A 25671-nucleotide genomic window follows, 5' to 3' on the forward strand; every position below is an offset into this window, starting at 1 on the left:
GTGCACTAGTATTTTATTTTTCAGGTATTACAGCTTGGAGATCAAAGATCGACAGAAAAATGGAGTTTCCTAAAGCATCAATCGTAACACCGTACAACTATCACAAATGGAAGGACCAAATGGCTCGATACCTTCGTCAGAAAGGGTTGCGTAGGATTACCATGGCTATAGAAGTGGAACCCACTTCAACCATAGAGAAATCCAAGTACCTCAACCGCATGGATGAGGGCCACGGATCCATATGCATGTGCATCTCCCCAGAGTTGCAATTTCATCTATCTGCCTGCAATACTCCCAATGAGATTTGGAAAAAGGTTGAAGAACTCTATGGGAAATTGGATGAGATGAAAGGATATCTACTCGAAGTGGAGCTACTGTCATTGGATCCACGAAACTATGACAGAATTCAAGACTTATTCACCAAATCTAATGATTTATTGCTGCAACTCAAGGGTTGTGGAATTGACAAATCCAAGGAGGAGAGTCACCAAGTTCTCTCTATTATGTCAAAGCTCAGACCAGAATACTTCGTCTTTGTGTCTACATTTCATTCAGTAAGGCTCACAATAGTTAAATCCTACACTATGCCTTCTCTCAAAGAGTTCATGGAGTCCCTTACTTTTGAGCAAGATAAACTCATTGGCATGGGGAAAATCAAACCTCCAAAAGCGCATGCACTTATTGTGCATGATGGCAGCCACAATAAAAATCATAGATCTGATTCAAATTAGAAAATTTAGTAGCAAAGAGACAAGGGAAAAGTGCATTTCCATCCAAAGAAGGAAGGGTACACTAAGCCCTTCAATGATTCCTCCGGCTCCAGAAATGAGAAAGGGAAGAACGGAGACAAATGCACCTATTATCACCGAGGATTCCATCTAGAATCCTCCTGCATGAAGAAACAAATTGACCAAATGGAAGAAATCCTTCAGAAGCACAACCTTGGGGACCACATCCCTCAGGGCACCAAGAAGAAAACTGAGGATCCGCCACATGGGAAAGGTAACAATTTTCATGCTTTAGTTGTAATTGATTCTTCCCTTGATGCATGGATTATAGATTCCGGTGCATCACATCATATGGTTACTGCAAAGGAAGTCTATTCCTCTTTGGATGCATGCAAAGGACCTCCCATCCTCATGGGATATGACTCACCTATTGAGGTCACCAGAAAAGGTAAAGTGGAACTTTTACACGGAAGCTTTGAAGATGTGCTTCACATTCCAAAACTTTCAATAAACCTACTTTTAGTTTATCAGATCACTCATTCTGAAACCAGAAAGAGAGTGGAATTCACTCCAGATGCAGTGAACATATATGACCCACATAGCAGCTCCAAAATTGCAACTGGTGAGGTAAACTGTGGACACAGACTGTATACATTTTTTGAATTTATTGAATCTGAATCCTCCTTATTGCTTACACATGCTGACGATAGTAGTAGGCTTTGGCATGAGAGGTTTGGTCACTTAAATTATAGGTATATGCAGCAGCTAAGCAAGCATAAGATGGTTGAAGGCTTGCCAAATATTAGTTTTTCCAAAGGAGTTTGTGAAGGGTGTGTCCTTGGCAAACATCCTAGAGAAACGTTTGACACCGACAAGACTCATAGAGCATCCTCTCCTCTAGATCTGACCCATAGTGATCTCATGGGGCCTTTTCCTCATCCTTCCATCAACAAAGCAAGGTATGTGCTTACATTTATTTATGATTTCTCACGGTATACTTGGGTGTATCTTCTGAAGGACAAATCTGAAGTTTTTGCACACTTTGAAGATTTCAAAGCACTAGTTGAGACACAGTCAGAGAGAAAAATCAAAGCCCTCCGTACAGACAATGGGGGGGAATATGTTAACAGAGCACTTCAGAACCTTTGCCTTGAGTCCAACATACAGTTGTAGTACACAGTTCCACACACTTCGCAGCAGAATGGAGTTGCTGCGAGAAAGAACCGATCTCTCAAAGAGATGGCTTCCTGCATGCTGCATGCTATGTCACTGCCTCATAAGCTATGGGATGAAGAACTTAATTGTGCTAACTACATCCAGAATAGATCTCCTCATAGGTTTGTCAAGGATCAGATCCCCTTTGAGGCTTGGAGCGGCACTAAACTGAAGGTCACCCACTTCCGTGTTTTCGGCTCCCAAGCATGGGCCAGGATCACCTCTGAAAAGAGGAAAGATCTTGATCCATAGAGCATTGAGTGCATCTTTGTTGGATACCCTGATGGTGTGAAGGGATACCAACTCTTGATCTCCTCTACAGACAATCTCATCATTGAGTGAAGTGTCAAATTTGAGGAAAGTCTCTCACATGCACCTCAATTTCCACATGCAGACACCTTTTATCTACCTCATGTTCGAGATGATGACTCAGTACACTCAGATGCAGATACAGAGCATGCAGATGTTGAGGTAGAGCATGCAAATGTAGCAACAGAGTCTTCAGGTACAAATCCAATGCACGCATATGATGATCCACATCCTAGCCCAGATCGGTCTTCCAACAGTGAATCAACTTCCCCTATCATAAATCAGAGAACAAGGAGCTTACGTGAGATATATGCACAAGACCACCCAGCTACTAGAAATGGTCTTGTGGGGGATAATTCTAATCCGCGGAGGACTAGCGCAGAGTTTATTGAGCCTCCCCTTGCCCTCGCTGCCACTGAACCAACACAATCCTGGCATTGTCATTTGGTTCAGTCTTCTGATCCACAGTCTTATGCTAAGGCTGCTATGCATCCCTCTTGGGAGTCCGCCATGGAGGAGGAGTATAACTCCCTCCTCAAGAACCAGACCTAGGATCTGGTTCCCCTTCCTTCAGGAAGGAAACTTGTCTGATGCAAATGGGACTACAGGACCAAGAGTGTTGTAGATGGGCAAAGCACCAGGGGTAAAAGCATGTTAATGTGTACCACTTTTTCCCTTTTTGTGGCAAAGAAGTTTTATAAAAATAAATGGAGTTGGAATGTTTACTCTTAAATTCACAAAATCATCAAAAACTAGGTGGTGGTAAAAGAAGACAAAACATGTCAATTTAAATTCAATTTCATGTCATATTTTTTCTAAAATTTAATATATAATTTTTATCTAATTTATTCATTTTCTTTAAAAGGTATCATTAATATTTTACATAAATTTTTAAGTAGTGACAAAACCGCGACCCCCCATTTCTCTATTGATTTATGTTTTTTAATTCTAATTTCTTTAAGAGATGTGTTGTAAACATTCTAAAGATTGCTAAACAAATTTAAAAATAAAAAGTAAGCATATTTTTTAATTATTATTAAAATACTAGTAAAAATGATCATATTTTCGTATATATAAAACCGCGACCCAAGAAACTACCCTTTCAAGTTTATAAAATCATATTTTTTTAATAGAAATTTGAAAATAACATATAACAAAATGTTAAAATTATTTTTTGAAATTTTTTAAAATATATTTTATATTTTTTATAACAAAATTTTTAATTATGATTATAATAACGTATTTTATTTTATTCAAAATATAATATATAAAATTATTTGTTTAGAAATTCTACTTCTAGTTATATATATATATTTAAAGAGTTTTAGCATTTCATTTAACTTTGCATCAAGTTATTTATATTTTGTGAGTGATTAACCATAGCTTTTGCCAATATTTACTATCAATTGACTTATTTGCAAATTTAGTATTTACTTTTTATAACATTATTTATATTTTCTAAACCCATTAAATAGGTTCACTATAGCTTTTACCATAATTTATTGTGAGTTAGCTTTGTTACAAATTTAGCATTTATTTTTTATAATTAACAATTATGAAACTCAACTCATTTAATTGATATTTTTATATTATCTTTTTTATCTTTTTTTATTTGAGTACTTTTTTTCTTTTGCCATATAATGAGACACATTAACATGCTTTTAGACAGAAAGCCAGCTAGTAGCCAAAGGCTTCCAACAAGTGCATGGCATTGATTATGATGAGACCTTTGCTCCAATAGCAAAGATGGATTCCATATGCCATGCACTTGCCATTGCGGCTGCCCAGGGATGGGAAGTACATTAGATGGATGTGAATAATGCCTTTCTTCACGGAGACTTATCAGAGGAGATCTACATGGATCAGCCACATGGTTTCATTCAGGATTCATCTTTGGTTTGTAAACTGACTAAATCTCTCTACGGCCTTAAGCAAGCCCCGAGGGCTTGGTATGCGAATATGGATTCTTTTATCTTATCACAAAACTTCAAAAGATGTATGTCTGATCCGAATGTTTACATGCTTAGGACACATGATTCTCTTCTTATTTTAGTTTTGTATGTGGATGATCTCCTGATCACTGACAGCTCAACTTCAGCCATTGCTGTAGTTAAGAGGGCCTTGCATGATAGGTTCTTGATGATGGACATGGGTCCATTACACTTCTTTCTTGGTCTTGAGATCAGCCAGGATGCCAAAGGTATCAAACTCTCTCAGGCTAAGTATGCACGGGATGTCCTCGAGAAATTTCACATGACCGACTACAAGCCAACATCGACTCCTTTTTTGTCTGGGGTCCACCTTGAGGATGGAGGTGACACTCCATTGGTTGACAGTACTCTCTATTGACAACTAGTGGGGAGCTTATTGTACCTCACCCACTCCAGACGAGATCTCTCATATGCAGTAGGGGCAGTTTCTAGATGCATGCAGGAGCCGCATGAGCTACACTGGAATCCTGCCAAGCGCATCCTCCGATATGTGTAGGGCACCATCACCTTTGGGATTCACTATACAAAGGTTGCGCCTATACAGAGACTACATTTTTGTGCATATATTGAAATTGTGCATATATGGAAGATATGCACATATCTTCTATATATCTGTCACTTTCTTATATGTGCATATCTTTCGTATATACACATGTTTTATGTATCTGCATCATATATGCACAAATTCCATATACAGAAATTGCGCATATACAAAAATTGTGCATATACGGAAGACATGCGTATATCTTCAGTGTATCCATAACTTTCTTATATGTGCATATCTTTTGTATATGCAATTCGTTTATGTATCTGCATCATATATGCACAAATTCCATATACAAAAATTGTGCACATATGGAAATTGTGCATATACGGAAGATATGTGCATCTCTTCCGTTTATACATAAATTTTGTATATGTGCAAATTCCATATACAGAAATTGCGCATATACGGAAATTGTGCATATACGCAATATGTGTGCATATCTTTCGTATATCTACATCTTTTGTATATGTGCATCTATTGTATATGCGCAAGTTCCATATATGCACATATATTTCGTATATGCGTAAATTTTTTATATGTGCATATCTTTCGTGTATGCACGTCTTTTATATATGTGCATCTACCATATATGTGCAACTTCTGTATACAAAAATTGCGCATATATGGAAATTGTTCATATAGGGAAGATATGTGCATATCTTCCATATATGCAAATTGTACCATGTTTTACAATGCAATTTTATAAAATGTTTACATGAACAACTTTATATTAAAAGTTAACTATCAAATGACATCCACAATGGCCATTCTATACATAAATGAGAAATTTATACCATATTTTATAATTAAATTTTAAGTTATTGCTTATTTTAAACATTTATGCCAAATTATATGATTCATTCAAATGCAAAATGTACCATGTTTTGTAATTTGAAATTTTACTAGATTCAACACAAATAACTTGACAAAACAACTTTAAATGAAACCTAAGAATCATCTACTAACATTAGAAGAATGATCATGTAAAATGTACCAACTACATGCAAATTTAATTTCATTGTTACATATCATGGTAAATTTTAGGGGCGACTTTAGCCCAAGGGCGAAATTTAAGGGGTTTTTCATTTTAGAGGGGAGAAATTTTTATAAAACACTCATTTCATATATTTAGCCCAACTTTTATTTAAAAAATAATTATTTTTTTTATTTTAGCCCCAAAAAACGGGTCAGATAAACTATGAAATGACTCATTTGACCGGATTCGTTTGGTTCGGGAGGTTATATTCCATTACAATTGTCAATTTTCTGCTTTGCAATGTTAAATTCATTTGCAATCACCCATTTTCTGGTTTGGGAGGTGGTTTGGGAGGTTGCATTTGGTCCCAATCGCCCTGATTTCTTTTGTGAAAGGCTCCCCATTTTCAAATCTAGTTTTCATCGATGGCAATGGTGTAAATAAATAAAAATATAAATAAAGTGGAGGTATGGTAAATAAATAAAACCTCTTTTTATACTTACTCCAAAGGTATGGTAAATAAATAAAAATATAAATAAACTAGAGGTATGGTAAATAAATAAAACCTCTTTTTATATTTAGTCCATAACCCTATTTCTATTTAAAAAGGCTTAAAAAGTAGGTTTTATTTAAGTGAATCCTAGGGTCAAATACCATATTTATAATGGAGCTATGGTAAATTAATAAAAATATAAATAAACCAGAGGTATGGCAAATAAATAAAACATTTTTTTATATTTACTCCATAAGTCACCTTATATTTACGAACACGAAAGGGTGTAAATAAATAAAAATATAAACAAAGTAGAGGTATGGCAAATAAATAAAACATTTTTCTATACTTACTCCAAAGGCATGGTAAATAAATAAAAATATAAATAGACTAGAGCTATGGTAAATAAATAAAACCTCTTTTTATATTTAGTCCATAACCCTCTTTCTATTTAATAAGGCTCAAAAAAAGGTTTTATTTAAGTGAATCCTATGGGCCAAATACCATATTTATAAAAGAGGTATGGTAAATTAATAAAAATATAAATAAACGAGACCTATGGTAAATAAATAAAACATTTTTTTTATATTTATTCCATAAGTCACCTTATATTTAAGGACATTCAAAAAATGCGTTATATTTAGGTGAAGCCTATGGGCCAAATACTGTGGGCCAAATACCATGGGCCAAATTGTTATTAATACCATGCAAAAAATAATATTATCCCTAATATTAGTATTAATAAAAATAGGGATGGCACATGGTATTGACCTATGGTATTCATGTGGAATGTAGCCTATTTAAGGGCGGAAATTAAACCAACATAGATCCATCTTTACTCTGGATCTACTAAGGACCCAGAGGGATCAAATATCGTGATATGCAAACTTGAATAGAGTGAAAAAATATTTTATCCCTCTCAGGCCTTCATAGATCAAGAGTGAAAATGGATCTTGTAATTTAATGTCACTTAAACATTTTAACTCAGTTAAAATAAAACAATAAAATAAAAATAAGAATTAATTTTATTAATTTTTATAAATGACTAATATTAGTTTTTAAGCTCTAGGTTTATGATAACCCATGGTATTGACCCATGGTAATACCATGGTATTCAAGTGAGCATATAATATTTAAAGGGGAAATTCTATCATCTTAAATCCATCTTAATTCTGGGTCTACCAAGTGCTGGGAGGGATAAATAGATTTCATCCCTCTAAGAGTGGTAGATGTGGAGTTAAGATGGATATAGGTTGGTTCTTATGATAATGAAGATATTAAATAGACTTCGGAAATTATATTGTAAAAAACATCTTAAGGTGAATGGTTAAAGCTACATTTAGTCACTTCACAAAATTTAGTAAAAATTACCAATATCTCCATTAGTATTGGTTTTTATGATTTAACAAAAAAAAAATTCAAAACAACGAAATATTATCACTCTTTCCGCATCATCCTCATAGAAGAGAGATAGTCACTTCCCATATTTCCCACCATTTTTCAAAATTTCTCAATATGATATCTTCGTGAAAAGGTTAAGGTACTGATGTTGGATTAGTTGTTTGAAAAATATGCTAGTTTGTACAACCTTTCATCTTCTCTGTTATTCTTAGTTTTTCATAATGATCTTTAGGGGTTGGGCCACTACATCATATTGTCATAAAAGGCAGAGATTGTGCACCAAAAAGGAAATTAATCCACATGTTACAACATTGTTAAAAATTCCAAGACGTATGAAGGTAGTGAATTATGCTAATAAGCAATTTAGATTGGTAGAGACATAATTAAGTTTTATTATTTAATTGAATATTTCCAATTAAAATAATAGTAAATCTACATTTATATATTTATATATTGATTGGAAGGCTTTTGTTGGGGTAAACAGACTTGATGTGTGTTTTTTGATCTCACAGTTGGAGTCTATGGAATAAGAAAGAAATTTGATTTACATTTTCTCACCCTGATAGGTAAATGTTTGTAGATGAAGATTCCATCTTAGCAACCCTGTCACAAGGAAATTTTGTATATTTTGTTGTTGCTCATTACAAAATCAAGCAATTTTTTTTTTTTAAACTCAACATTGGTTTCATTTAGGAGCAAAGAGTTGTCTCCATGTCTTCTTCACACAAGAAAGTTGTATGGTGCAACGATCCCACCATATGACTATTCATAGCTAGCTTGTGGTACAATGCTATCTTTGATGATAAAGAAGTAGTAGTAGTTTCGTGGTGGGGAAGATTTGGAAAGTTAAATCTTCAATGAAATCCATGATTTTTATGTGGTTTTCCCTAACGAATAATGTTTAGACGTGAGAGGTTCTACAAAATAGGGCAAGGTAGGGTCCTGGAATTTATACTCTATGCAAATGTGAAGGGGAAACAATAGACCACGTGCTGATGTTCATTTGTATTTTTTCTCAAGAGGTATGGGGTGTAATTATCCCCTTATTTGAGGATAGGGTACTTGGGAGGAGGCTTCCTTGTTGGACCGTTTGATGATAGAGCACTCAAATAACATAGATCATTGCCCCTGATTGCCTCTAGATCCATTTGGAGAGAAAAGAAGGAACAACAATTTTGTAGACAAGGAGATCCCTTCTTTTCAGGTACATCATCAAACAAAATACCTATATGAAGGCATAAAAATGACTCCAAAGGTTAAAGTTCCAAGATGGGTTGCAATCTGGAGATTGATAAAACTTATCCATGGCCTTTCTTTGTTGGTGCTTGCCAAGGTGATATTCTTGTTATATATATTATCTACAAATATGTGTGATATTCTTGTTCTATATATTATCTACGATTCGAACCCAAGTCAGTTGCTCCTACATGTGTGATATTCTTGTTCTGTATATTATCTGCGATTCGAACCCAAGTCAGCAACGTGCAGGAGGAAAATTCAAACTGGTGTTGCTTTTGGTGTCTTTCATGTCTACCTCTGCCAGAGAATTATCCATAATACATCAAGTTCTGGATTCACATGTCTCCTGATATTTGATTATTTTTCACATTTTGAAGTGGGCATAGAGGATAGCTCTTGTTTCAGGTGCAAACATATTCATTGTAGGTCATAATGGGCAGTGGAGTAGTAGGGATGGGCTTGTTGGGTCAATATAATTTGAACCCAACTGCAAATTTGATGCCCAAAACTTCACAACTAGTTTTGGGGGTTCCTTGGCAACTAGAAAAGTAGAAAATTAGGAGGTTTGAAACTTTGAGGTTGTGTCCATGATATAAATCTTTTTGTACCACAACAAGCTTAGCAATGGGAAATCCTTTGGCATTCATGCTGGCACAACCTTGCCACTTCCCAGGTGTGCATGGTGTTCACAATTCACGCTATGATTTATTTATTTATGTTTTTTTTTTGTTGATATTGCTACATGTATAGCTAGCCTATATGACATACTTGATAATCTTGCCATTTGAAGACCAAGTGAAGAAAGCACATATAATAGTTGAATATATTTTAACTTGGATGTGTTTAGAAGATTCATTTGTGAATTGTGTTCCTGCAAATAAGCTTCTTATCTTCATTTAATGAACTATGTCAAATACCTCAGTTTTATTTATAGTTTTGTTGAGTTAATGGTTAGTGAATGGCTTGATAAAGACAATGTTCTTGATCTAGATTCCCCTTGGATTCCAGCAAACAGAAATTGTAGACCTCAATCATACAATTAATGCTCCTGTCAAACGGTGCCTCAGTTACCGAGGGTAATAAATTTATTGTGATCTCTTTATCTAGTTTGTAAATTACTTTGTATAGAGGGAAAGCAGAGCTTTGTAGATCCTCCTCTGAGTGAGATCGATCCATAAATGAATGTGATAATTGAGAAAGAAAAGCAGTCACAATTCAATGGCTTGGAGCTTATTTCTTCTAAAAATTTTACATCCAGGGTGGTTATCGAAGCTGTTAGATCATGTCTAACAAACAAGTATTCAGAAGGACTCCTTAGTAAGAGGTAAGTTCCTGAAGATATAACTTGGAATGTGAAGAATGACACCATCATGATTGTGATTGTGTCTGAGCTGCTTGGCAGTTTCTTCTTGCCACTTGGTATTGTTTTCTTGTTTAACTCAGTTTCTCTTAGCTTTTGGACTTGTACTTTTTAGTTTAAATGTTTGACATGTGTGTAATGGTTTCTGGGTTCAGTGTTATAGTGTAGAGACCTCTAGTTGTTTCATGAGTATCTGTTATCACAATGATGGATACAATTGTTTAACACTTTTCTATATTTATTCACTACTGTGTTGGGTTGGGATTTATTCCATGCATATAATATGCTGGAAATGAATTCATTTACCAAAGTGAGAGGCTTTTCTATCAGATATCCCTAGAAGCATTCCATCTTGACAAAAATATATGGGGTGTTAATTTTCAACCATTATCTCGATCCCCAACTAATGTTTTTTTTTATACAACTCTCCTCCAACCACATCATTACATTATGGTGTGTATGGTTCTGAACTGCAAACCTCCTTTGATAAGATTCTCATTCCTATTTGGGCATGTAAAATGTGAAAATTGTATTTGCAATGTTTAGGGTTTGGACTTACCACATCAAGGGAATATGCCTCATTGATTCATGATAGCAAAAAAGCGAGTATCTTCTACAACAATTTACTTTGAATCATTTCCATATCATCTAGATGAGTCCACAGGTGAGCTCACTTTTCCAGTCTAATAATAATTAGGAGGGAAATAGATCCATCATTGATAAATATTGAACCAATCTTTTGGGGAAGTGTTCAATGTGTTAATGGTTTGGTTTTTTTTTTTTGGGTTATAGGATTCATTGACTATGAGATTCTTGAGAATAATGGCACCCTTTTTAGGATCAAGCTTATCATTGCTAGTGCTAGTGAATATCCTCGAGATATTGATTACCCTCGCAAGAAGGCGGGTATTGAAGCTGGGTATTTATAGATCTTATAATGGTAGTCCTTTCAAAAATTTCTCTTTTCCAACAATGTTTATTCTAGCATATTTTATTAATTTTTTCTTATAGTATGTAATGTTGGATTTTTTTATGATTTTTAGTACTAAAAGGTTTGTGGTTCGAGAAGATTTTCAATATAGTTGGGGCATATTTAATGATGGACATGACATACATAAATGGTCTCATCATTGCTTCTATAATGGTCAGTCCATTTGGTTTTTGTGATGTAGTAATAACTACAACGCACAAGGTGAGTTGATGGTATTAATTTTCTCTGCACTTCACCCTTTCGATTAAAAATATGAGTATATTAAATGGAAATTTTTTTGGATCTATCTTAATGTTATATATATGTGTCATTCCCCCCTTGTAGAAGAAAATGAATCCCATTAATGTTCAAGAAACGACGAAGAACTAAAACAAATATGCCATTCCCATCATAGGAGGAGTGATTATAGAGTTAAGAGGTGTAGATTTTCCTTTTGATTCTCTTACATGTTCTTTGATTTAGTTTCCTATTTTCATTTTTTTGTGTTCTTTCTATTTCTTATCACTACTATATCAAAGCTTCGATGAAACTCATTATGTTCCTTTAATTGTTTGTCAATTATTTCATTTTTTTTTCCTTTCATTTTTATCTTTCTGATATTTCTCATTCTGAAATATTTTTGGATTGGAGGATTGTGAATTTTAGTCTTTACGAGGTCCTTGGGGAGGCATGATATTATTTAGGAAAGAACCATTATTGGGGGTCGACCTAGATACAACTATCAAAAATTTAGTTTTTCCAGGGTTACAGGTCAATCTGAGTTCTCCTTCCTTTCCTCCATCACCCGTATTTTTCTCCTGCTCACTAATATCATAATATTGGATATATCAATTTTTTGTATCATTTCATTTCTAAAATATACATGAAATAACTTGTGGCTTTCTAGGCAGGACCACATAACCATACAATAGGAGGGTTGATTGTTTTCTTAAAACGTGATTTAACTACAGAGTTCAAGGCTTATCAAGTACAAGTGTAGCACTCTCACATGTCTAAGATTCTGTAAAATTCATGAATGCGAATTATTTTTTGAATGGATTTTGTTTCTTATCTAAGGTAAAATAGTTTTAGTATGTTGTAACAAATTATCGAGCCCTTGCAAAGAGCCTAATGTATTTGGGTTATAATTTGGTGTCTGGTGGTAGTGAAAATCTCCTAATTCTATTTTATTTAAGGCCCTTGGTAAGGATCCTCTATTCATATGCTAGAGTACAAAACCTACTTGTATATTGATTTCTATTGGATTTAGTTGGTTGAATGTAACATGGTATATATTAATGAGATTGGACAGAGCAGTGACAGTGCAAGAGTAGAGGATGTTTTGGATGTTGCTTCTATCACACCGAAAAAGAATTGTGTACCAGGTTACCTGAAGTTTTTCCTTGTATATTTAGATGTAAGGGATTCATTGATTTTCCTTTATCCATGGGATCATATAGCTTACTTTAATACCATACATTTTAAGGTGATAAAAGTGTTATGGTTCCTGGTGGTATACGCATATGGACTCCTGCATTAACCACCCATGGGATTCTTGAGGATCAATTTATTAAGGTTGCAAATTTTATCCACGATTAAGGCTAAGAGCTCTGTGAAAAGTGCAAAATTAAAAGATTTTATAGAATTTATTAAGTCATACAATTTCCAGCTACAAAATAGCATTGTTGATCTCAAAAAGTTGGTTGAATCATTTGCTAGCCAACTTCCATTATCTGGTGTTGGCACTGGAAATCTTAGTTAGATATATGATGTGCTCACAAGGCCTTTATTAACTTTTATGTTGGGCTTCAGTGATGATAACCAGGTTGGTAAGATTTGTTTCCATGTGTATATTATAGTGATGAATAATATTTTAAGCTAATTTTTTAATGAATTTATGTGCTTTCCTAATATTGGAATTAACAGATTCTATTCCAATGTGTTGGATGTTGAGTTTGCCATTTTATTTATTGGAAATTATGTACGACTCTCTTTTTTTTCATCACAAGAATTTTAGGCCATAAGGTGTTCAGGTGGTGGGGACTAGAGTTACATAAATATTTTATTGTTGGTCTACTAAACTCCATAATTCAAGGTAGGAACCATTTGTGGTTGGGTAAGATTCAACTATTCAGGTAAGAGAAAGGAAGGCTACTAAGTAAGGGGGCCCTGTTTCATTTTCCTACTTGCATAAAACCTGCTTGAATGGGAGGGACTTTAACACAATGACTCAAAATAGAAGATTGCATCGTAAGACCACAGGTAAGGTTCATGGGTATGGGATTCTGTCGATTAAACACTTCATGACATTATAGAATGACTTTCATAGCTTATATATTTCTTGAAGAACAAAGTGCAATAACCAAATATCATATGGAAGGATTAGCTACCTAAAGTTCGATGGCTTAAAAACTACCTGGAGAGTGAATGAATGTGTTTATAAATTGCCCCCACAAATATAATAACTTCTCCTTACAATGAGGCTACAAATTTGTAGAACCAAGAAATTCCTTTCTCACAATTAGGCTAGCATTTGAGAAATTGGCCTGATATGGAATCAACAAGGTAGTGATGGAAACACTCAAGGAAACAAAGCTTGGGAGAAAAGTAAAACAAAATTTGTACAAACATTAATCCCTCATAGCTTGACAAAAGTGGTAGAGAAAATATTAATCTCTCCTACCTTGATAGAACTGGTGGTCAAGATCAACAACTACAGTAACTCTATTGTGGAATATTATCAAAACTAATAGAAGGATATGAAAGTGTGTACAGTAATAACCTTGACAAACACGACAACTGAAACTTGCAACATTGTTTATAGGAAGAGAAAATTATGTTTCTTTTTTCCAAAAATTTATGTTAGTATATTACATTTTCATGAATATGTTTTCCAATTATCATATATGGTTTCATACTTTAACAAAACATTCACCAGGACTTCACAATGTTTTATTATTCAGTGAAATATTTTCCAAGATCTTACAAGATTATATAATCTGGTGAGAGATTCACCAAAAAAAACTATATATATATATATATATATATATATATATATATATATATATATATATATATATATATGATTGATAAAATCCCCTCCCATTTTTCCTATGTATCATGGGGATTCGCCCATTTATTATACATATAAATTTAGGGTGGTTCTTAAAATTTTGCCTGCTACATATTCATGAACTTAAATATGTAAAACCTTTAAGCATCAAACCATGCATCATGAAAATTGCACCATGTTTTATAATACAATTTTATAAATTGTTTGCATGAACAAATTTATATCAAAAGTTAACTATCAATCAACATCCATAGTAGCCATTCTATACATTTTATAATGCAATTTTAAGTTATGATTTTTTCAGACATCTACACCAAATTATAAGATTCCTTCAAATGCAAAATGTACCATGTTTTGTAATTTGCAATTTTACTAGATTCATTATAAATAACTTGACAAAAAAAATTTAAACAAAACCTAAGAATCATCTGCTAACATTATAAGAATGATCATTCAAAATGAAGCAACAAAATGGAAATTTAATTTCATTGCTACATATTCATGAACTTAAATATGTAAAACCATTAAGTATCAAACCATGCATCATGCAAATTGTACCATGCTTTATAATTCAATTTTATAAAATGTTTTCATGAACAAGCTTATATTAAGAGTTAACTATTAACCAACATCCACAATACTCATTCTATACATGAATGCAAAATGTATGTATTGTTATCACTCAGAAATTTCTCTAGAAGTTATTAGAATAAAGGAAATGACTGAGGTAACCACAAACCAACTTTGGAGCATAGGATCTAGCCAACCTAGTCTCAAAGAGGGCTCTCTCTATATGATTTAGCTTTGTTTGCTTGGATTTCAGGTCAGTTATGAATGTTCTGGGTGTTTTTGAATTATATTCAAGATTGGATGGTGGGATCCTTAACACAGATGGATAAAATGATGTCTTTAGACCATTGGGCTATGGAGTCAACAGAAGGGTAGCAGAACTGGATCTACTCACTAAAGGGAATGTTCAAAGGGAAATATAGAAGATTAAAGTGCAGGTCTTTGGAACAGGAGGTTGAAATGATTTAAATTAGGGTGATAGAGCAATTAAGAATTCTAAGATCGAGATATAAATCAAGAATAGAGGGTAATAAAAAAAAGGGAAATTAAGAATCCTTTGATGTAGATTAGTAAGAAACAACCTAAACTGAGGAGCAATTAAGAATTCCTTAACTTGGATATCAGTTGAAAACATTTATACGCATAACTGTTAAAACATAGTGTAATTAAACAAATTCTGAGACATTGTTCCAGTTATAGCATTTAGATTCAGAAATACATTAAATATTGTGGAGAAACTTTAAGAAAGATAATGATAACATAAGAAGAAACTTGTCTGCACTTCTCTTAACACATGAATCCTGTGAAATATCTTGTCTTTATTCATCAATCCAGCTTGCTGGCTCAGTCAATGATACAATAGCTTTACAGTCCTTTTGATCAAAATTGTATAGAAATGTCTAAGAATCCACCCTACATACTTAGAATTGTTACGTATTTATACAAAAATATATTACAAAATATCTCAAAGTGGCTTGAGATTTAATCTAGGAAATACAAATATCTTCTTGCATGAAGATAGAGATAGCTATTGAACTACATTCATGTTGTCCCATTTATTTTGGTACTGCTAGCCTTTATGGTTTGGTTTTAGCCCTTTATGTTGCTTTGTTGTTTGATATTTTACGCTGGAAGATTCATCTTGTTTTTGGCTTTCATTTGATACACTTTGACACTAACACTTTTGACTCTGCTAACCTATCTTCATATTCTTTCTTGGTTGTTTTACTTTTACTGTACATTAACTTTTTACGCCATATTTCTCACAATAAATCAATCAATTTCTCCCATAATTCAGCATTTGGTAATTGGATTTTTAGCATCCTTCTATATATTTCATCTACTTAAGTGTACTTGGAAAAAGTAGTCTTATTGACAAACAAGTGTTTTACCTCATGTTGGAGGTAAAACAAGTTTTCAAACGTCTGGCATAGTACTTTGCTTGTTGGCAATGCCTTGATTGATGATGTACTGACCTGTTCCTTCGCTAGCTCTCTGATTTTGTTGTTATAATCCTATTGTGTCATGAGATTGCCATTTATGACTAAGGGACTGGGTAACCCTTTCTCTCTTAAAATTTGAAACTTAGCCATAAATCTATTAATGGCTACTTGCATATCCTAACATTTGTCCTCCAAGTTTAACATCAAGTTTCTCTTGGAAAGGACCTTCCTCACTTCCAAAATTGTTTCAGTTTTGTCCTCTATTTCCAATTCCTCAAGTTCATATCTATTTTTATTGTTAAGGAATTGGATGATTCTAGTGGCATCTTTGGGCATCTCTCCCAATTCCTCTTTTACCTTTTGGATGGCTTCTGTAGCCATCTTTATTAGATCTATCTGCTCAAAAATTACCTGAATAGATGGCCAAATATCATTGATAGAGTCAATGATATTGGCCCATAATAGTTCCTTAGCTTGCCAAAGAGGTTATTTAGCATTAGGTCCTTCACCATGGCCTTTATTCTTTCAGTCATTCTAGCAGCCTTTTGCACTTCTTCCTTGTGCATGATTTTGGCAAGCTTGCAATCAGTTTCCAAGCTTGTCACCTTTTCTTTCAGCTTATTCATTTTTGTAGCCTGTATGGACATTTCCTCCATAGCTCTGACCAATTTTGTTGCTTCTTCTGATGTACCTACTGTTGATGTAGACTGTGTTGAAATATGTTTTGTTGTGGCCACAGGAGCTGTGCAAGCCAATGAGGTTGCCAGTGTGGAAGGAATAGTTGTTGAGACTATTGGGATGACGTTTACAGATGTAGTGGCAATATCACTTTGCTTCAATTGAATTAAAGTGTCCAATTCCTTCTCTGTTTCCCTTAACTGATCATTTAATTTTAGGACTAAGTCCATCAATTCTTCATGTCTGGTTTGGTTTTCCAGTACTTCCTATGTCTGGGGATGCTGCAGCTGAGGTATCTTCAATTTCTTTTCCAGTGTTGCAATGTCATCATTCTTCATATTTATCAGTTTTTTAGTGGCTTTTATGTCTTTGGGATCATGTCCCAATTCAATCACTAAGTCTTCCAAAGACTTGATTCTGGTATCTTTGGCATGTGAGTAGGTCTTCTCTAACTCATATTGAGTTGAGGGTGGAGTAAATCATTTATCCATCCCGTTTGTGGAATTAAATTTGGTCTTTGGGATGAATATCCCTCGCCAATACCTCAGAATCATTTTTTTTTGTAATCAGCTGATGTCCTTGGCTGTTATGCAATTCGCTTTACAAAGGACATTTGTAACTTTCCCTCCTTAATGTCAAAAGCTGACATCAACCTGGTTTGATTTGTAGGTGTGAGCTTTATATACTGTGCATAATACTGTGCCTTTAATTTCTCATTTCTCATTTTAATTTCTTTATACTTGTCCTTTATATCCTTATCTCTAATAGGAAGGTCTGCTAAATGAGGAGACCTCTACCCTTAGTTGCCTTTCCAACATTTGGGTCTGTGAGGTGGATGGCTCCTGTGTTTCTCTAGATGGAGTTGTGCTTTTGCTCATGTCAAACAAAGTATTAGTGATTTTTACTGAGCCTTCTGTGTCTTCCTATTCTAAAACAGGATTGAGCCTGGGCCTTTTGCTCTGGCTTCCTTCATGCTACATATTGGATGTGTCCTTGCCTAAAGTCGATGCTCCCTCCTTGTTCCTCTTGGGATTCTTTTCCTCATTTTGAGGAGTCTGCAAAATAGTGGGGGTACTCATGGTTGCTTCTTGATGTGGTACCTGTAGGAATGAGCTTTCATCAAGTTTTCTTTCTAAATCAATCAAGGTATTTTCAACATCTACCTTTGTACTATCCCTAGTTACAAGAGTGTTCTCCAACCACTTAGATTGATTTGCATATCTTTCAATCTCTGGTATGGGATGATGAATGTAAGGCCCTAATTTCACCTTTTGTCTAAGTTTAGTCATAAACCTCTGAGGGTCATATCTCCATATAAAATTGTTTTAGAACTTCATTTGTTGTAGAATTTTATCTGCTTCTTGCCCTACTTCTCTAGAGTTGTAAATGAACAAGCCTAACTGGTTTTTGACTCTGTGTAGAATTTCTCACTGTAGATCACCTGATAATGCAATATACTAAAGAAAAATACTTGATCTACTTCTACAAACAAACTTGCGGAAGCTTAATTGATTTTGAGAAAGATCAAATAGAACACATATAACAGAGAATGAGAAATCAATCACACATGAACATAGAAGAATACTCTGGGGAAAGCCTCAGCTAAAAACTCGATCTCTGTTTTATCATACAAGTGGAAATATGCCCATATTACACAAAGATTTAGCTCACAAGCTATCCAGCTCTTAGTACAATCCCTCAATGCTGCTCATAGACTAAATAGACACAACATATGTCTTCCTCTAGTCGTCCAAGCCTCCTATTTCCTTGCGCAGTTTCTCCTGGGTCCTCTGGCTGCCACCTGTGTGAATTCACTTCTCACACAACTCACCAAACTTAGAAGAAACTATGCAATCTCCAAGGAATGAATTCCTTCTGTATGCAAGAGATATCATCAATGGAATATTCCTACAACTGATAGTACACTATCCCATCATCTGATCTTAACTGGGTCTCTGACTAAACTAACATGCATGAGTTATTTATGAGAGAATATTCAGTTATCTGAAGTGCAGTAGTTACATGCATGCATGTATTAACTAGCTAAACTCACAATCAATTCCATAAACTGTTGGAACTAATATAACTAGACTTAACTCAGTTAACTGAGCTAACTAATTACAACTCAAAGTATAACTCATTCTGATCTCCTTAATCAAGGGATAACTTCCCTAATCAAACGGGAAACTGTTGCATGTCTTCACATAGACTTCATGTTTGATTTTCTCCAACTAATTAACTCAAGATGAATTAATTAAATAGCTGCTAAAATCAAATTCGAATTTTAATTCTCAACTTTAGTTTAGGGACTAACTAAAATTGAAATGTATCGCGAAATGCTATTTATAGCAGTGCTATTTTTAACATTTCCTGTTGCTATTTTCAACACTCCCTCTCAACAAGAAAGGGATTATCTGTCACCCCAATCCTATTTTTGTGGAACTCGAACTTGCATTTTGACAATGCCTTAGTCAAAATATCTGCATCATGTTCCTCGATCGAAACATACAGCAACACCATGATCCTCTTCACCATATAGTCTCGAAGATGATGATACCGGATATCGATGAACTTGGACTTGTCATGAAATAATGGATTCTCAAAGAGTTTCATACAACTCTGATTATCGCAGTAGATCATAGTTGGATCCATCCTCTGACCAAATAATCCAACTAGAATCTTCTGCATCCAAATGGCCTCACATGCTACCTGACTGGTAGCCATGTATTCAACCTCTGCTAAGCTAAGTGCAACTGACCTCTGTTTCCTGCTATACCAAGAAACTGTAGCTCAACCAAGGTTGAATATTCCTCCTAAAGTGCTCTTTCGCTCTGATGGACTCCCTGCCCAATTTGCATCTATGAAGCCCTGAAGCTTCACTCCCTTTGTCCATCTATACCACAATTGATACTGAGATGTGCCTCTGAGGTATCTCAGCACATGCTTCGATGCCTTCCAAAACATCTTGGTAGGCCGAACCATAGCTTGACTCAGCTGGTTCACCGCAAAGCTCAAATCTGGTCATTTGTTCACCAGATATATCAACGAATCCACAAGCTACCGATAAATAGTAGCAGCTACTACCTCACCTGAAGTAGCATCCTCCTTCGTCCAGTTACCAGCTACAGGATTCTACATGGGCTTGCACTTCTCCATATGGAATTGCCTGAGTATCTCATTGGCATACTTTCCTTGAGACACAAACACTTCCCCATCCTTCTGCCACACTTCCATGCCTATAAAGTAGTGCATAAGACCCATGTATTTCATCTCAAAATCTCCTTCAAGGTCCTCGTTGCAAGACTTGATAAATTGATCATCACCTATCAATATCATATCAACATAAAGAACAATGATTAATGGCTTACCTTCTACCATGATGTGGTAAAGGTTCACATCTGCTTCACTCTTGGTGAAGCCCAACCCTATGAAATCATTGTTGATCCTGGTGTACCAAGAACGAGGTGCTTGCTTCAGCCCATACAAAGACCTCTTGAGTTGTCACACATGTGACTCACGATCAAAAGTCTCAAAACCTTCCGGCTACTCAATGCACACCTCTTCCTCAATCTTCCCATTGACGAACACAGTGTTCACATACATCTGATGGATCTTCCAACCCATCTGAGCTGATAGTGCCAACATCAATCTGATAGATGAGTACCTTGCTACAGGAGAAAAAGTCTCATCATAGTCGATCCCCTTGACCTGTGAGAAACTATGGGTAACAAACCTTGACTTGTGTTTCTAAACAATGCCATCATCTACTTGCTTTACCTTGGAAAGCCATCAAGAACTCACCACTGACTTGTCCTCCGGTCTTGGGACAACATCCCAAACACAATTTTGAATGATGGAGTCATACTTCTCCATCATAACATCAACCTAGACTGGTTACTGCACTGCTTCCTCGAATGAAGAAGGTTTAGTCTCTACACACTCCCCAACCAGGGCCATGTAACCAATGTACTGCTCGGGTGACCTCCTCTGTCTGCGCTGAGAAGATGGATGTCCCACATTCTCTTGCACATCTAGCATCAACTTGTCAGCTTCCCTTGAGCATTTTCACCCATCTCTGGAAGACTCAGCATGAGTGGATGTCTCCACTCTCGAATCCTCTACATGTTGCTGCTCTGCATCAGTCTAAGGCTCCTCCTCCTTAGGAACTAAAAGTTCCTCCTTTGCATGCAACTCGAGCTCCCTCTCAACTGATACTTGCATGGGTTTCTGCTTGTCGAACTTTAGATCTCTACGTACCATTGTCTTCTGACTGGTAGGCAAGAACACCCGATAGTTGTGGGGTGTATCAGTGTACCCCACAAGTATCCCTAACTTAGTTGTTGGATCTAGCTTCTTCTAGGCATCTTTGGTCACATGGCAATAAACCAATGATCCAAAGATCCCGAAGTGACTCATAGCTAGTATCTTCCTGGAAAAGGCCTCCATAGGTGTATTCATTCCCAGTATATGATGCGGGCTTCTGTTCTGCAAGTATACTGTTGTATTGCATGCCTTATCCCACAAATGAAGTGGTAGGCTTTGGTCATGCAGCATCACTCGAGCTACTCCCACAATGGATCTGTTCGTCCTTTCGGCCACCCCATTATGATGTGGGTTATGGGGTGCCATCAACTCCCGTTTAATTCCTTCTGCTGCATAGAAGTTCTTAAACTGTTGGGAGACATACTCTCCACCATTGTCACTACACAAGGCCCTTATTTTCTTTCCAGATTCTTTCTCTGCCAAGGCTTTCAACTCACAAAACCTTGAGAAGGTTTGATCCTTCTTCTACATACAGTAGATCCAACATCTATGAGAAAAATCATCAATAAAAATAACATAGTACCTTTGTTTAGTAGTGGAGGCTGTAGAGAATAGTCCACACACATCTATATGAACTCACTCTAGGATTTCTCTAGCTCTACTATCTCGATCCTGAAAGGAAGATTTCACATACTTACCCAAGGTACAACCTTTACATGTATCCATTTGCTCTAGTTTTCCCTTGGGAAGTCCGATAGAAATCTGCTGCATGATCTTCAAGGTCCCATGGTGCAAGTGGTCCGATCTTTTATGCCATAGTTCGCCAACATCTTGGCTCTGTACCAACTCTGCTTTGGAATTCAATGTAGCACAGTCATCTACCTCCAGCTTGTGGAGATTCTTAACTCAAATCCCAATCTTCTTGGTCTGTCCAGTGTGGATATGCCTTAGGAATGCCTTTCCTTTACTATAGACTACATCATAGCCTTTGTCTTCCAGCATAGCGACAGACACAAGGTTCTTCTTCAGACCCGACACATTCTTTACATTAGTTAGGGTGAAAGGAGCTCCATGCTCCCTCTGAAACACAACTGTACCTTCACCTGAAACATGATACTTTCCATCATCGCCCATCTCAATCCACATCTGGAGATCCTTCTCCTCCAAGGTACTAAAAAGATTCTTATCGTCGGTCATGTGGAATGAGGCTCCATTATCCAGGTACCAAACGCACCCCACCATTGATGAAACCATACATGCAATGAGGGTGAAATCCAATTCAAACTTTGAGGCCAGTGCCTCACCATCTGATCTCTTCGAGGATTCTTTCTTTAATTTCTTCTATAGACAATTCATAGCATAATGGCCCACCTCATGATAATGAAAGCATCTCACTTTTGATTTGTAAATCTTCTTCCCACCATGGGAAGAACTGGATTTGGAATGGGACGCCTTCCCTTTCCCTTTCCTCACCTTACTCTCTAAGGCTAGATTTTCTTCATCATCTTGCTTTGATGAAGATCCATCTTTGGTTCTTCTCCTTATCTCCTCCTACATCAGATCCGACCAAAGTCGTTCCCAATCTGGCAGTTTCTCTCTTCCAATTAGAGATTCTTGGTAGCTATGCTAGCTCTTAGGAAGACCAAGGATAGCAATACTCACCATGTCATCATAGGCTATCATGATCCCTACACTTCTAAGCTCATCCCTGTAGGTGGTGAGCTTGTTTAGTTAAGTAGAGATCGTGTTGCCCTTTTCACTCTTGATTTTCCGAAGCTTGTCTTTCAGCGCCAGCTTCCTCTAATCGTTGCTATTCTGATATAGATCCTTCAATGTTTTCCATATTAAAAATGGTGTCTCCTTCCCATGGAGACTTGAGACTATGTGGTCTTGAACAACCTCTAGAAGGATTCTCCTTGCTCTAGCCACAAATTTCTTCCATTCTGCCAATTCATGGGCATTAGCAGCTGTTGGCTTGGGGACTTCTAGATCAATGAAGTCCTTCAAACCGTTTTCCTCTAATACCTCTTCCATGCAATCCTTCCAGGCTATATAATTCGAGCTTCCATCATGGGCATACTGAAGTCTCAAACTGTTGAATGCCATTGGTGAAATTTCAGATGTGATAAGAATTCGAATTCTATAATCAGGAACTTCAAACTCCGAACTTCTCCCTTCTTTGTATATTGTTCTTTGCTTTGATCACCTTTGCTCTGTTACCATGTAGAAATTTCTCTATAGATCAACTAGCTCTGATACCATGTAGAATTTCCCACTATAGATCACCTGATAATGCAATATACTAAAAAAAAATACTTGATCTACTTCTATAAACAAACTTGTGGAAGATCAATTTTGGGCAGGATCAAATAGAAAACATATAACAAAGAATGAGAAATCAATCACACATGAACACAAAAGAATACTCTGGGGAAAGCCTCAGCTGAAAACCTCGATCTCTGTATTGTCATACAAGTGGAAATATGTCCAGATTACACAAAGATTTAGCTCACAAGCTATACAGCTCTTAGCACAATCCCTCAATGCTACTCATAGATTGAATAGACACAACATATGTCTTCCTCCAATCCTCCAAGCCTCCTATTTCCTTGTGCAGTTTATCATGGGTCCTCTGGCTACCACCTGTGTGAATTCACCTCTCATACAACTCACCAAACTCAGAAGTAACTGGGCAATCTCCAAGGAATGAATTCCTTCTGCATGCAAGAGATATCCTCAATGGAATATTCCTGCAACTGATAGTACACTATCCCATCATCTGACCTCAAATGGGTCTCTGACTGAACTGACATGCATGAGTTATTTATGAGAGAATATTCAATTATCTAAAGTGCAGTAGTTACATGCATGCATGCATTAACTAATTGAACTCCCAATCAGTTCCACAAACTATTGGAACTAAGTAACTGGACTTAACTCATTTAACTGAGCTAACTAATTAAAACTCAAAGTACAACTCATCCTGATCTCCTTAATCAAGGGATAACTTCCTTAATCAAAGGGGAAACTGTTGCATGTCTTCACATAGACTTCATGTTTGATTTTCTCCAACTAATTAACTCAAGATGAATTAATTAATTATTTTACAAATAGCTACTAAAATCAAATTCGAATTTTAATTCTCAATTTTAGTTCAGGGACTAACTAAAATTGGAATGTATCCTGAAATGCTATTTATAGCAGTGCTATTTTCAACACTTTGAACTATGTTCTTTTCTTGGCTGAGACAAAATTTACTTCATCTGAGTTCATTATCTTCCTATAATACTCTAAAGAAAATAACCTCATGGGGAGGTATTTGGGTAGTTTGTATCGTGCTAGTTGGCACCCATAGATTCTTATTTCTGTGTAGTTTTTGTAAAGGTACCAATCTCCCACTTTACTCTGCTTGGACAACTATAGGACTCTTCTAATATATTGACTTATTCTGGGTGGAGGACTTCCTATCAATATGGTCATGACCGGATGGACAAACAAATCAATGAAGTCTGTATAGGTATATGGTGAGGAATACTTGTGAAAGAGTGTTGTCCAAAGGATAACAGATTTGGGTTGGCCTTTGGTGTCCAACTTCTGGAGGGTGAATGGAAATATGTCTGAATGATAATATAGAAACATATGGTATAGTACAGATGAGTATTTGAATACTCTCTCATTGTGCATCCTAGTAAATTGTTCATGCATTCTTTCAGCTATGAACTGGGCATAATCATACACAGTAGCAGGAGGCTTTCCTGGGGTGTAAATGGACATGAAGGCCAAAATAAGCTCATCAATAAATTCATTAGTGGTGCAGCCTAGAATACATGATATCATGGTTATGATTTGTTTTCCCCTTTCAGAGAACATGGCAGAAACATATGGAGGGGTAATTTTAGGAATGTGTTGCTCTTCTACAATGAACGTTTAAAACAATTGAGCCAGTCTATAGGGACTCAAATTGGTGTATTGGTATAACAAATCTCCAAGTGAGAGTCAGGTCAGGTTTGGACTTGGCTGGAGTTGTAACATCTCATTGATTGACTCAGCTGTGATTGTGAACAAAACCTTCTGGTCAGGGCACATTATAGCCCTTTGGCTGGGAATGTAATAGGCATGGCACAGATGGACAATTTCAAGAAAGATATGTGCTTGGGGAAATTGGTATTTGGGAAAATTGGACTCCCAAAGACTAATGCCATCAAAATGGTTCAAATATCTATCCCTACTCAAACAATGAAGTTTGGGCAGGAACTCATATGCACTCGTGTCCGATTTGAATGTCCTTGTCTACCAGTGGGAGGTGGTCTAGGTCCAAATGAGGAGTAGTGATAGGTCTAATTTCCATGGCGACAGGGGTAGCCATAATTCAGTTCTTGTGGATTTGAATTTGGCTTTCACAGGTTTGTTTAAAGT

Source organism: Pinus tabuliformis, chromosome 4_1 (genome assembly GCF_031772625.1).
Source record: "Pinus tabuliformis cultivar Carrire ecotype Pingquan chromosome 4_1, CPIR1, whole genome shotgun sequence".
Lineage (NCBI taxonomy): Eukaryota > Viridiplantae > Streptophyta > Pinopsida > Pinales > Pinaceae > Pinus > Pinus tabuliformis.